This window comes from Theropithecus gelada, chromosome 2 (genome assembly GCF_003255815.1).
Source record: "Theropithecus gelada isolate Dixy chromosome 2, Tgel_1.0, whole genome shotgun sequence".
NCBI classification, from domain to species: Eukaryota; Metazoa; Chordata; class Mammalia; order Primates; family Cercopithecidae; genus Theropithecus; species Theropithecus gelada.
The window spans coordinates 72,230,566-72,243,742 of NC_037669.1; the positions used below are offsets into that span (position 1 = coordinate 72,230,566).

Genomic DNA, 13,177 nt, shown 5'->3' on the forward strand with positions numbered 1-13,177 from the left:
GCAAAGAAAATAAAAGGATGGGGAAGGGAAGAAGAAACTTACAGATTTAAAGAGAATTAAGAGATATATCAATTAAAGGCAGTGTATTGACTTTGCTTGCCTCCTGATTTGAATAAACCAACTGTGCATTCCTCAAAGGAATAAATAAATAAATATAATACATATATATGTATTCAGAGAAATTTGAATACTGACTAGATACTTATGGTTTTCAGGAATTGTTAATATTTTTGATACAGTAATTGTATTATATTTTTAAAGATTCCTTATCTTTTAGAGACACATATTGAGATACAGGCTTCAAAATAATCTGGCTGGGGATGGAAGGAGCAAGTAGGGTACAGAGAAAGGAATTTTACTTGGTTTGATAATTATTGAAGCTAGGTAATGGGAACACGGGGATCTGTTAGACAGTTCTCTCTACTCTTTGAAGCCTCCCATAATCAGTTTGCATCACTCCATAGGTAACTCATTCAGTGTTTTGCTGGATTTGGCTCACACTGGCTCAAAAAAATGACTGTCAAACTTTCAGAAATTTTATGAGCCTGTTGTTAAAGCACTGACAGCTTCAAATCAGCCATGGCAGTGTATTTATATCATGAAAATCAGCTAATGATGCAAATCAAGGTTGCCTTTTTTTTCCTGAAGAATTGATTGTTAAACATGAACTAGCACACCATTGCTTCTACCCCAATGCCAAATACAAAGAACTACAGACACACACACACACACACACACACACATAGGAAAAATAGAATTAGGAAAACCTCATCAGTAGCAGAAAGGGCTGAATTTTCAGCTTAGTTTCCTCTACTCTCCCTCCCCATCACCACGTATTGTTAAGCTGCCTCAGATCCCAAGCTGGGGTAACCCATGGACCTATATCCAATCATTCCTTCCTATAGCAAGTCCTTACTGTTTTTCCTCCTATCAAAATGTATCCAGCCTGTGGACATTTTCCAACAGGACATATTTTGACATAGACCAGTCCTCAAATGATCAGATTAAATGATTCTTGCTTAGGTGTGAAGAAGTCTAAATCCTTCTAAAATAATTTTCTTTGAAAGTTTCTGGGCTTTTGGGAGGCTTCATATTCCTATGTAGTTCTGTATCACTAAAGCTCCTTCATACTCATTGTTGCATTTACTTATTTTTTTTTTATTCTTGATATTTACTAAGTGACTGTATATTTCATACAAGATCAGTTCTCACTAGCATGTTGTCTTAATGCCTTCTATCAAAAATATAAGCTAACAAGGGGGTTAAAATGATCTTCCTCTGGCAAATAAGGACATTAAAAAAGGGGATAAATGAAGTGTCTTATCTGAAGCCACTGGGCTAGTTAGGGACAAACCCAAGACCAAAGCCTCAGCGTATTTTCTATCCTAATCTAAAAATCTTTCTACAAGCCACCAGTACATTGTTTGCATAAACATGGCAGGTTTGCATAAACGTGTGGACCACAAAGGAAAGAAATTTCAAAGGCATTTTTTCCTTTCCCGCATGCATTGGTAGGAAGGTCGCTAGCTAGTTAAGTCCAATTCATAAGTATTTATTAAGTGCCTACATAACAAATGTGCACCTACTAGATGCTATCAGGAAATGAAAACATCCTAGATATTATTTATTTATTTATTTATTTATTTATTTATTTATTTATTGAGACAGAGTTTCACTCTGTCACCCAGGCTGGAGTGGAGTGTGGTGATCTCAGCTCACTGCAACCTCCGCCTCCCGGGTTCAAGCAATTCTCTGCCTCAGTCTCCTGAGTAGCTGGGATTACAGGTGCCCAGCACCATGCCTGGCTAATTTGTGTATTTTTAGTAGAGATGGGATTTCACTATTTTGACCAGGCTTGTCTTGAACTCTCGACCTCAGGTTATCTGCCCTCCTTGGCCTCCCAAAGTGCTGGGGTTACAGGCATGAGCCACCGCTCCTGGCCCCATCCTAGATTTTTAAAACAAGAGAGACACTGGTTCCCTTAATTTGTAGTTATCCTAGATTGCCAAAAGGGTGTGCTTTGTTTGAAATACTGTGATTTGCAAAATTATGCGGTTGTCATTCCTGGTTTCTTCATGCATTCCAACAGAAGCCATGCCAAACGTATCCAGGAAACGTTTAGAAGGCTGGGGCTGTTGTCCCATAAACATCTAAATTTTCTGCATTTGCATCCTTCTCAAACTAGATGAGTAGGACCAACAATCCCATCAGCACTCAAGGTTTCCTTCTGCTTTTCTGTAACTATTCATTCTAACTCGGATCCTGCAACGGAGAAAATGGCCAGGTGTGGGGGAAAGATGTGATCTCCATGCTAACACTAAATAAAATGGATGCATTCTGTCCCTGTGTGCTCTTGGTAGATATTTGAGTAGAAACTAAGTGCTCCTAATTGCTCATTAATTCCACTATCTTTTTTTATGTGTGTATTCCTGTATTTTACTACTGACCACTTGCTACCTGTCAGGGACTATGATAAGCACATGGGATATGACTGGGAAAGATTCTGACTCCAAGGAGCTCACAGGCAAGTGAAAGGGAGACTTATAAGCAAAGACGCAAGTATATTAGAGTATGCAAATTACTATAATGGGGCTAAATACCAAAGAGTTCAATGGGAACACGGAGGAGCACTTACTTACTACAGGCGAGAGTCTGTAGTCTCAGGTGAAAAGAAATATTCTTAGAGGCTGAGACATATAGGTAAAACCTGAAACACAATGGGAAATGTTTCCAGTGAAGTCATTAAATGGGGAGTAGACACTGCACACCCTGGAAACACCATATATGCTAATGTTGGGAAGATCCCACCTTGAGGTGTTCTGAATCTGTAAGTTTCAAGTGAAACCCAGGAAAGTATATTTTTAGCAAGCGTCACCAAGAGATTCTTGTGCAAGTGATTAAAAACTTCAAGATTGATGGCAACATGATTATCGTTTCAACTAGTTCAGAATGCGATCATCCTGGAAAATTTGTCTCAGGCATCCATGAAGCAACTTGTTTGGCACCATTTATATTACCAACTTAAGGCATGTCATATCTGTTGTGTGTAAGCTTTGGAGGCTAGGAATGTAGTTCAGGCGGTGGATCAGATATCTACCAAGCTGGAAAGAAGGGCAGGAGTATGGAATGTTTGAGGAATATACCACAAGGTGTATAGTACGAAAGGAGGGCTCCCCAGCGTGGAAGATGCTGAACCAGGACCCAAAGACAGGATGGAACATGTAAGGGAGGGTACAAGCATTTCAGGTAATTGAGATTTGTAGTTTCAATGTCTGGACTGAATGTGGGTTTGGCTCCTTCCTAGCTGTGACATTCAGCAGGCTGTATAACTTCTCTTTGCATCAGTTTCTTCATGTGTAAAATGGAAATAATAATTTCCACTTGGTAAGACTACCGTGAAAGGCATATAAAGTGATTCATCGAGTAAAGTCCTTAAGGGACCTGGTACATAGTAAGTGCTCACTCAATATTTATTGAATAAAAACTAAAAAATTGTTATCATTACTTTGATCTATTGGGTGTCCCAGTCTTGCTACAACCTCAACAAATACTTCTGGAAGTGATGGCTCAATATGCCATCTCGAAAAAGCAGATATGTTATCAGAGAACCATTGCTTTCAGTTGCAAGGGGCAAGAAATCATTTTGTTCCAGTTCTTTATTTTGCAGTGGGCATAGTACAGTCAAAGGAGCAGAGATTTTGAAATTAGATGTATCTAGGATTCTGTATAACCTTGAACATGTTTTACAAACTCTCCCAGGCTTGGCTTCTTCAGAATACAATAAGTGTATAACTCTCAGAACTGTTAAGAGACCTTATTAATGCATTCACTCAAAAAATATGAATTAAGCATTTACAGTGTGTGAGAAACTGTTCCAGGATCTGAGGATCAGCAGTGAACAAAATAAATGAGAGATCCCTGCCCTCATCTAGCTGACATAGACGAGAAAATGTAGGTGTATTCGTTCCCTAGGGCTCTGCAACCAATTACTACTAACTGGGTGGCTTAAAACAACAGAGATTTATCTTCTGGTGGCTAAAAGTCTGAAATCAATGTGCCAACAGGGCCACATTCCCTCTAAAGTCTCTGGGGAAGGATCCTTCATTGCCTCTCCTAGCTTCAGGTGGTTGCCAGCAATCTTGAGTATTCATTGGTTTATAGACACCTCACTCAAACTATTCCTCCATTGTCATTGGCACTCTCCCAGGGCATCTGTGTGTCCAAATCTTCCTCATCTTATAAGGACACTAGTGGTTGGATTTAGGGCACACCATAATCCAGTGTCATCTTAAATTGACTACATCTGAGAAGACTACTTCCAAATAAGGTCACATTTACAGATACCAGGGGTCAGTATTTTAAAATATATTTTGAAGGAGACACAATTCCACCCACAACAGGAGGTAATGAACAACCTGACCAGGTAATGTCTGATAGGAAGATCCTGGCTTCCAGAAGGCCCTTGGTAATGATAGGTAATACAGGTAACATATCTTGCTCACTGTTTACATATAAGGCCATAGATCTGCCGTGCTCACCAAAGATCACAAACCCAATATATTGGAAACTAAAACTCTGGTCAAATAACTTTCCACAGAAGGAAGGCTCTTTCCAAACACAAATGTCTCCCCAAATAGGTTATTCATAGGCCTTAATGCTCCTAAAAAATTGGGGGGAATTAAGTGGATAATCTTTATCTTTAATGAGTATTTATTCCAATATTTGTTGGAGGAACTATTACAAACACAATAAACTCGTGATTTTACAAATAACACTTATGATGTGTTTAATAGAGTTTAAAAATTTCTAATTAGCTATGTATTGTAGATAAATTAATAGAAAAAGTTGAGGGAAGAGTTGGTAAGTGGCTGTAGAAAAAAATGCTGCAGTGATACTTGAGTAAAGCAAGTTTTCAGAAATACCATATTCCTACGTGTTATTTCTCTATTCATCCTGTCAAACAAACTAGCATCTATGGCTATATGTTTAACATGAATCCAATTTGCAAAATGCAGTTTGGGAAATTCCCCAGTTGGAGCATTGAGCATTGTATTAGGCCATTCTGGCGTTGCTACAAAGAAACACCTGAGATAGGGTAATTTATAAGTAAAGAGGTTTAATTGGCTCTCGGTTCTGCAAGCTTTATATGAAGCATGGTGCTGGCATCTGCTTGGCTTCTAAAGAGGCCTCAGGAAACTTACAATTACGGTGGAAGGCAAACTGGGGGCAGGCACTTCACATGGCAAAAATAGGAGCACGAGAGAAAGACAGTGGTGGCAGGAGGTGCTGTACACTTTTAACGGATCAGATCTCGTGTGAACTCAGAGCAAGAGCTCACTTATTACCAAGGAGATGGCCCAAGCCATTCTTGAGGGATCTACTCCCTTGATTCCAATACCTCCCACCAGGCTTCACCTCCAACACTGGTGATTACAATTCAATATAAGATTTGGATGGAGACAAATATCCAAACTATATCAAGCATGAAGACTATGTTTGCATGTCAGTGACCTGCTAAACTAATGATCGTTTCCCTCAAATCAACATCTTTTCAACAAATGGTGCTGGGACAATTGAATAGCCACATGCTAAAGAATAAAGTTCAACTCCCCCTCACACCACATAAAAAATTAACTCATTAATATCTGACAAGGGTATACATTTGACACGTGTGTGTGTGTATCTATTACTGCAAGTTATTTCTTCCACTGGGCTTATCTTTTTACTTTCTTGATGGTGTCCTTTGATCTATTTTTTTCTTTGATTGTTGTACTTCCTTCTAAGTATTTTATAGTTTTAGCTCTTACATTTGGGTCTTTAATCCACTTTGTGTTAATTTTTGTATATGGTATTCTCTCAATTTTTGCTTATCTTGGAATGTCTTTATTTCTCTTTTATTTTTGCAAACAGTTTTGATGGATTTATTGGCTTACAGTCTTTTTCTTTGAATACATTGGCTATATCATCCTACTGTCTCTGACCTTCATGGTTTCTGATGAAAAATCAGTTAATATACTTGTGGATCCCTCGTAAGTGATGAGTCACTTTACTCTTCCTACTTTCAAGATGATTTCTTTGTTCAATTTGTTTATGATTTGTCTAGGTATGAATCTCTTTGAGTGTATTCTACATGGAGTTCATTGAGCTTCTTAAATACACAGAGAAATTTTTTTCATCAGATTTTGAAAATTTCAGCCATTATTTATTTAAATATTCAATCTACCCCTTTTGCTCTCTTCTCTCCCTCCAGGATTCCCATTATGTGTAGGATGATACACTTGTGTACCACAGAAGTCTCTAAAGCTCTGTTCATTTTTCTTCCTTCCTTGTTCCTTCTGTGTCTTAGACTGGATAATCTCCATTTACTTATCCTCGAGTTCAATGATCCTTTCTTTCACCTGTTCAAATTTGCTGTTTAGTCCTTCTAGTGAATTTTTTATTCCAGTTATTATACTTTCAGCTCCAGAATTTCTATTTAGTCTTTAAAAAATAATTTTCATATCTTTCTTGGTAGTCCCTATCTGGTACAAAATTGTTCTGACACTCAAGTTTTATTTTTTTAACAGCAGTAACTCAATTTATTGAATGGATTGCAAAAGATATGAATCAATGTCTATATATACCATTCAAATTTAACTACAAAGAATTCGCATTTTTGAAGTAGAAACAATGAGTACTTATTTCATCTAGACTATGTTTCTGTATCTTTTTTCTATTTTTTATTTTATTTATTTACTTTATTATACTTTAAGTTCTAGGGTATATGTGCACAACGTGCAGGTTTGTTACATAGGTATACATGTGCCATGTTTCTGTATCTTTATTTTTTATTTTATTTATTTACTTTATTTTACTTTAAGTTCTAGGGTATATGTGCACAACGTGCAGGTTTGTTACATAGGTATACATGTGCCATGTTGGTGTGCTGCACCCATTAACTCGTCATTTACATGAGGTATATCTCCTAATGCTATTCCCCCATCCCCCCACCCCACAACAGGCCCCAGTGTGTGATGTTCCCCTTCCTGTGTCCAGGTGTTCTCATTGTTCAATTCCCACTTATAAGTGAGAACATGCAGGGTTTGGTTTTTTGTCCTTGTGATAGTTTGCTCAGAATGATGGTTTCCAGCTTCATCCATGACCCTACAAAGGACATAAACTCATCCTTTTTTATCGCTGCATAGTATTCCATGGTGTATATGTGCCACATTTTCTCAATCCAGTCTATCATTGTTGGACATTTGGGTTGATTCCAAGTCTTTGCGATTGTGAATAGTACCGCAATAAACATACGTGTGCATGTGTCTTTACAGCAGCATTATTTATAATCCTTTGGGTATATACCCAGTAATGGGATGCCTGGGTCAAATGGTATTTCTAGTTCTAGATTCCTGAGGAATCGCCACATTGTCTTCCACAATGGTTGAACTAGTTTACAGTCCCACCAACACTGACACTTAAGTTCTATAAACATATTTCTTTTAGATTTTTAAGACATACTTAAAATAGTCAATTTAAAGTCTTTGACTACTTATTCCAACATTTGGGCTTCCTCAGGGACAGTTTCTATCAATTTACTTATTCTTGGTCGGGCCATACTTATTTATTTGCATTTCTCATAACTTTTGTTGGAAGCTGGACATTTTACATAATATAATGTGGAAACTCTGAAAGCCAGAATTTCTCCTCCTCAGGGTTTATTATTGCTGATTGTTCTTGTGTTCTCATTTAGTAACTTTTCTGAACTAATTCTGTAAAAGCAGTACTCTTCATTTCGCTTGGTCAGTGAAATGTTGCTCATTAGCTTAGTGGTTGCTAACAATTGAACAGATGTGTTCTTAAACACATGAAACCGATAGCTCTTCCAGTCTTTGCTGAGTGACTCTGCATGTATGTTGGGGCATACCTTGAATATGCAGCCAGTCAGTTGACAATTTCACCTTAGTCTTTACTTCTTGCTAGCACAGAACCTCAAGGTCACCCAAAGGTGAGAAATTAGGACATTCACAGGTCTTTCCAGAGTATCCACACAGCCCTAGCCCTGGACCTGTGTGCAGCTTTATACATGTGCATGACCTTCTAAATTCCTAACAACGTGTTGAAGTTTTCCAAAGCCTTTATAGACTATCATTCTCCAGCTTTTTCTTTTAAGTTTTTTGGTTTAGCCTATTATTTGACCCAACTGTTGTCTATTGCATCAGGCAGCCACAAAGTTAAACATTTGGCTCTAAATGTTTTTGACAAATGTCCTTAAGAAAACAGATTTCTTCATTTGGTGAGATGGAAGTCGGATCAAATAAAGACCGCTTTGCAAGTGAGGTCTTTCCAGGAACCACCAAAAACATCATATAATAACAATTGTCTGGAAATGAGCTCCAACCACATTCTGCCAGTAGCCCTTCCAGTGGCTACTATGTTGCTGGTTTTCACTATGATTATGGTCTGTTAGGTTTCCCTTTTTCTTTTCTTTTTTTTTTTTTTTGAGACCGAGTATCCCTCTGTAGCTCAGGCTAGAGTGCAGTGGCATGATCTCAGCTCACTGCAACCTCCACCTCCTGGGTCCTGGTTCAAGCAATTCTCCTGCCTCAGCCTCCTGAGTAGCTGGGATTACAGGCACGTGTCACCATACCCAGCTAACTTTTGTATTTTTAGTAGAGTTGGGGTTTTACCATGTTGGCCAGGCTGGTCTTGAACTCCTGACCTTGTGGTCCACTCACCTCGGACTCCCAAAGTGCTGGGATTACAGGAGTGAGCCACAGTGCCCGGCCTGTGGTCTGTTACTTTTCAATGCTACTGTGGAGCTGGAGAGAGGGAGATAGAAATAGAGTACATTAAAATGCAACAATGTTCACTCTTCTTATGAAGATTCACTTGTTTTTTAGAACAAATGTTCCCCAGGTTACTGCAAGCCCTTGGTTAATTTCCAAAGTCTGAGAAAGTTGGTTCTGATCATTTTTGCCAGCTTTTTCATTGTTTTTATGGAGAAGAGAAATTTCAGAGATCCTTACATCATCATTTTTAGTGCTGTCACCTCTGTCCTTCTTTCTTCATCTTTAAAAGCATGGTTGGCTTATAACCTGTACTGTATTGACTCTTCCCTTTTTCTCCCCTGGGATTTTTTTTTCCTCTCCCTTAATTTATTCCCAGAAAATACTGTGTATACTATGTGTCAGGGCTGGGTAAAGATGCAAGTGTCCAGTTTGGTCAGTGTTCAGAAGATGAGAATAATTGAAGGGTAAGTCATTTTAAAATTTATTTTGTTCCCTCTAAATGGTGATTATTTAATTAACTATGTTGATATTTACACTACAATAAAACTATGTACCAAAGCACACACATTAAATGACATTTGTGTCCTGACACTGAGAAGGAAATACATAATGAGACCATCATCTACCAAAGCACACACAGTAAATGACATTTTTGTCCTGACATTGAGAAGGAGATACACAACGAAACCATCACAAATTCTAAAGCTGATGAATATAGGTTGACTTCCTCCTTTTCAATTACATCAAGAAATACATATTTTCTCTTATATGGTCTTCCCCCCCCCCCGCCCCCGATAACCCAACTTTCAAGTTTGACCCACATGTACCTTTATTTGGTAGTCAGTTTCTTAAAAAAGCAAAGTTGCTGTTGTTGTTTTAATAAATTCACAAATGTTGCTAAATATAGGAAACAGTCAAAGATATCAAAGCCTCATTGAGATCTTGATGCTGGGCAGTTATCTAGGCTTACTCACTAGCAAAGTGACTTATGACTTATTCTTTCACCTTACCCGAGAAATTTGAATGCTGTTACCTGTTGCAGACCTTTGAGGCTACCAGCACGTAGCTTAAACTGTGAGCTTTTGAATAATAAGGACCAAGGCTTCTGTGCAAACTTTGGAAATTTTTTATAGTTGCTTTCTAGAATAAAAAAGCCAGTAATACCTAAGAGCAAAAGTAGCATCACCAGTTATTTTCTATGCCCTTTCCAGTCAGACTTGACCTTTTCTTCAATGCTTCCCCAAATTCCAAATTATTTTCTGCCTGAGGGAAGGAAAAGCATTTCCTCCTGCCAGAGACAGCCAAGATGCTGCAGAAGCAACAGCTGGCCAGAAGTGATTTTCTGTGATTTTCCCTTCCTGTGGAGCATGCCAGTCATAGAAGTGGATCATTATGTTTCTAGGTAAGAATCCCAGATTGGTAATTCTTTGGGCTTTATTTAACTTCTTTTGTTTGATGAACATTACCAAGCATGCCTCTATACTCAAAGGTCTAACATTTACAGAGCATAACCAGAAATACGTCTGACCAAATAGAATGATGGAAATTATTTCAGCTAAGGCTACAATGACAACATTAAGACAAAACTCATGCCATAGCACCTTACAGCAATGAACTCACGAAAACAGACACAATTTAGGAATGGTTATGGTCCTGAGGTCTCCTAGGCAGTTGGGAAATGGGAGCCTGTGTTTCAGTATAAGAAATTATTCACTAAACGGAAACTCAGTGTTCCAAGTTTGGTCAGGTTTTGGTCACATTAGGGAATTTGTTTGCCATTTATTTCCTAAATATTTTGGTTTAGAGACTTTGAGTATTTGTTTTCAGATCTTGGAACCAAAATGTAAACAGAATTTGTTGGTTAGTTTCTTAAATCATTATGTTGAGAAAGAACCCCTATCCTCTTCCCCAGCTGAAGAACAGTTCAGGCATTTCCTAACTGCTCAGTGAGGCTACTTTGATCTGCCAGAGACGAGGTCACTAGTACAAATGGTGACTGTTTCACTGGACACATTTGTCTGCCTCTGAGTATGGCCTGAAACATCTGGCTGGGACAGAAACTCACAGCCACTTTGTTCACTGTTACAGACAGATCATGAATGATATGGGTCTGGGGAAGGGAACACACGCAACAATGTCCTGGACACTTATTTTAATTCATGAGGGAGATAAGGAAATAATAACCTTGCTCTTAATGTGAATTCCAAGGAGGGAGCTAAATAAATCACCTCTACTCTATGCACACCATTATTAATCTATACAAATACTGGTCAATTAAATTAGATTACACTTGAAAAGTGCTTGGCATTGCAGCCTGACACATAGTAAGGCTTTTTGTAAGTCTTAGTGGCAATAAATAATAAATCATCTTCTGAACGACTTAGTGTTTATTTTGCATGCACTTAACATTCCAACAGAGAAGATGACGTGGAAAGACACAAGACAAAGTGCTCTTTGTAAACTCGTTGGGCATCATGTAATATTTCATATGTCTGAGAGGTCAGATGTTTGGCTTTTGAACATGAAAGAATGTTATGTGGGTGTGATTTTGGGAGGAGAGATAGAATATCAGCAACTATGGATGTGAGAGGTTTCAAGAAACACAATTAATGAAAGTGTAATGTGAATTGTCTGACACTTACCTCCTTTGTGGACACTGTGTATAGCCAATGATCCAATAACATTCAAATCTTTGAATGTCTATGGGTTAAACAATAACATACTACTTTGTTTCAATATCCTTTGTGTAAGGACCCTTAGTTAATTTCTGCTTTGAGACTTATTTCAGGAAAATCACTGTCTTTGTAGATTAATATATCTTCCTTCTATTTTCAGAAATCACACTGCTTCACTTGGCATCTTTCGTTTGTTGCTTTAGCCACTTTAGGGTTATACCTCACTTTATCACCCAGGTGGGTAAAATCTGCTCAACCAATATGTGGAGTGCTAAAAACATCAACTCCTTCTGCTTCCTCCAGACGGTTTAGAGATATCTAACCCTATCCAGTGTTTGAAGTTGCTTTAAGCATATAAAAGTATAAAGAATAGCATAAAATAGCATTCACAAGATAGCATGTATAAGAGAGCAATGTGGTATTATGGCAGGTTAAGTGTGATTCTCTTTCGGAAAACTGGGGTTCAAATACTATTTCCACCAATTACTTGCCTCTTCAGCTTCTCCATATGCCATGGTTCTTTGTCTTTGTTCCTTTGGCTTACCTGGCCAGAATGCCTTCCCCTGCTCTCCTCTTACCTAAGCCTGGTCATTAGTCAAAACCTTTCAGTTTCCACACCTTTGGCAGATCCCTTGTAGACAGCTCATGTCAATCACTATATTTCTAGTCCTCCAAAGATAGTGAATGGCTCAGGAGAATGTGTGACCCCAAATAGTGTCACCGAAGTAAAGTGCTTGAGTGCCTAGGATTTGCGCTGAAACCACTTGAAGAAGAGAAAAAAAAAAAAAGGAAAACTAACAGGCCACAATCATAGCAAAAACCAGCAACGTAGTAGCCACTGGAAGGGCCACTGGCAGAATGTGGTTGGAGCTTCGGGAAGGCAAAGACTCCTTTCCAGAGAATTGTTATTATACGACCTTTTTGGTGGTTCAAAAAGGGGCTTGCTGGTGGCCATGTTGATGCCCAAAAGGAAGAAGTTCCCTGAAATTAACACCAGCACTAAGGAAAAAAGTTTCAAGAGACAGAGACAACATACACCTTTGGGTATTTAGATCCAGTCCTGCCTGAAACTGTGTACAAAGGGACTTTCCAGATATTGAGCAATTAGTTATCTTTTATGGTTAAGCCTGTTTCAGTTGGATTTCCCTACTGAAATGCTGAAAGCTGCTGCTGAAAGCCTACTAACTAACATACCTACAGCATGCACAGTACTAGGAATTCAACAGTAACTAAAGTAAATGTAGTCTCTGCCTCATCAAGTTAATATTCTTGTGAAATAGGTTAAGATGTCAATGAGTCATAATAACTGCTAATGATGGAGACATACAGAGGGCTGTGGGAGCTCTCAGAGGACCACCTGATCCAATGTAGGGGAGCCAGGGAGGGGGAGACTTCTCTGAGGAAACCCCACCAGATGAATTCCCTGCCAAATGTTCCTTGGGGTCAAATTAAAGATATTACGTTTTTGGCCTCAAATTGAGTGCGCAGTGAGTAACAATGTTGACGCCTAGCCATAGGTACCATTATTATAACTCTAAAACTATAGCTTTACCTTAAAATTCCCACCCAGTAAGATGTCATCCCTTCATTCTATTTTAATAGCTAGATTTGCATTATTCATGATTATTGCCTCAAAAACATAAATTATCTCAGCTGTTCAGCCATCATATATATAGTTTCCAACCCTACCACCCACTTCCAATCAGAATTTTGGCCATGGCCCCAGTTGGT

The 13,177-nt window shown here is 38.5% G+C and overlaps 1 long non-coding RNA gene across 1 annotated transcript in view; it reads right to left on the bottom strand.

Moving 5' to 3' along the window:
* LOC112618905 overlaps positions 1 to 13,177 on the bottom strand; it is a 301,179-nt gene that overhangs the window by 50,061 nt on the left and 237,941 nt on the right. Inside the window, exon 6 of the long non-coding RNA XR_003118138.1 lies at positions 8,702 to 8,801. This is a non-coding gene — a long non-coding RNA (uncharacterized LOC112618905). The remainder of the gene's footprint in view (positions 1 to 8,701; positions 8,802 to 13,177) is intronic.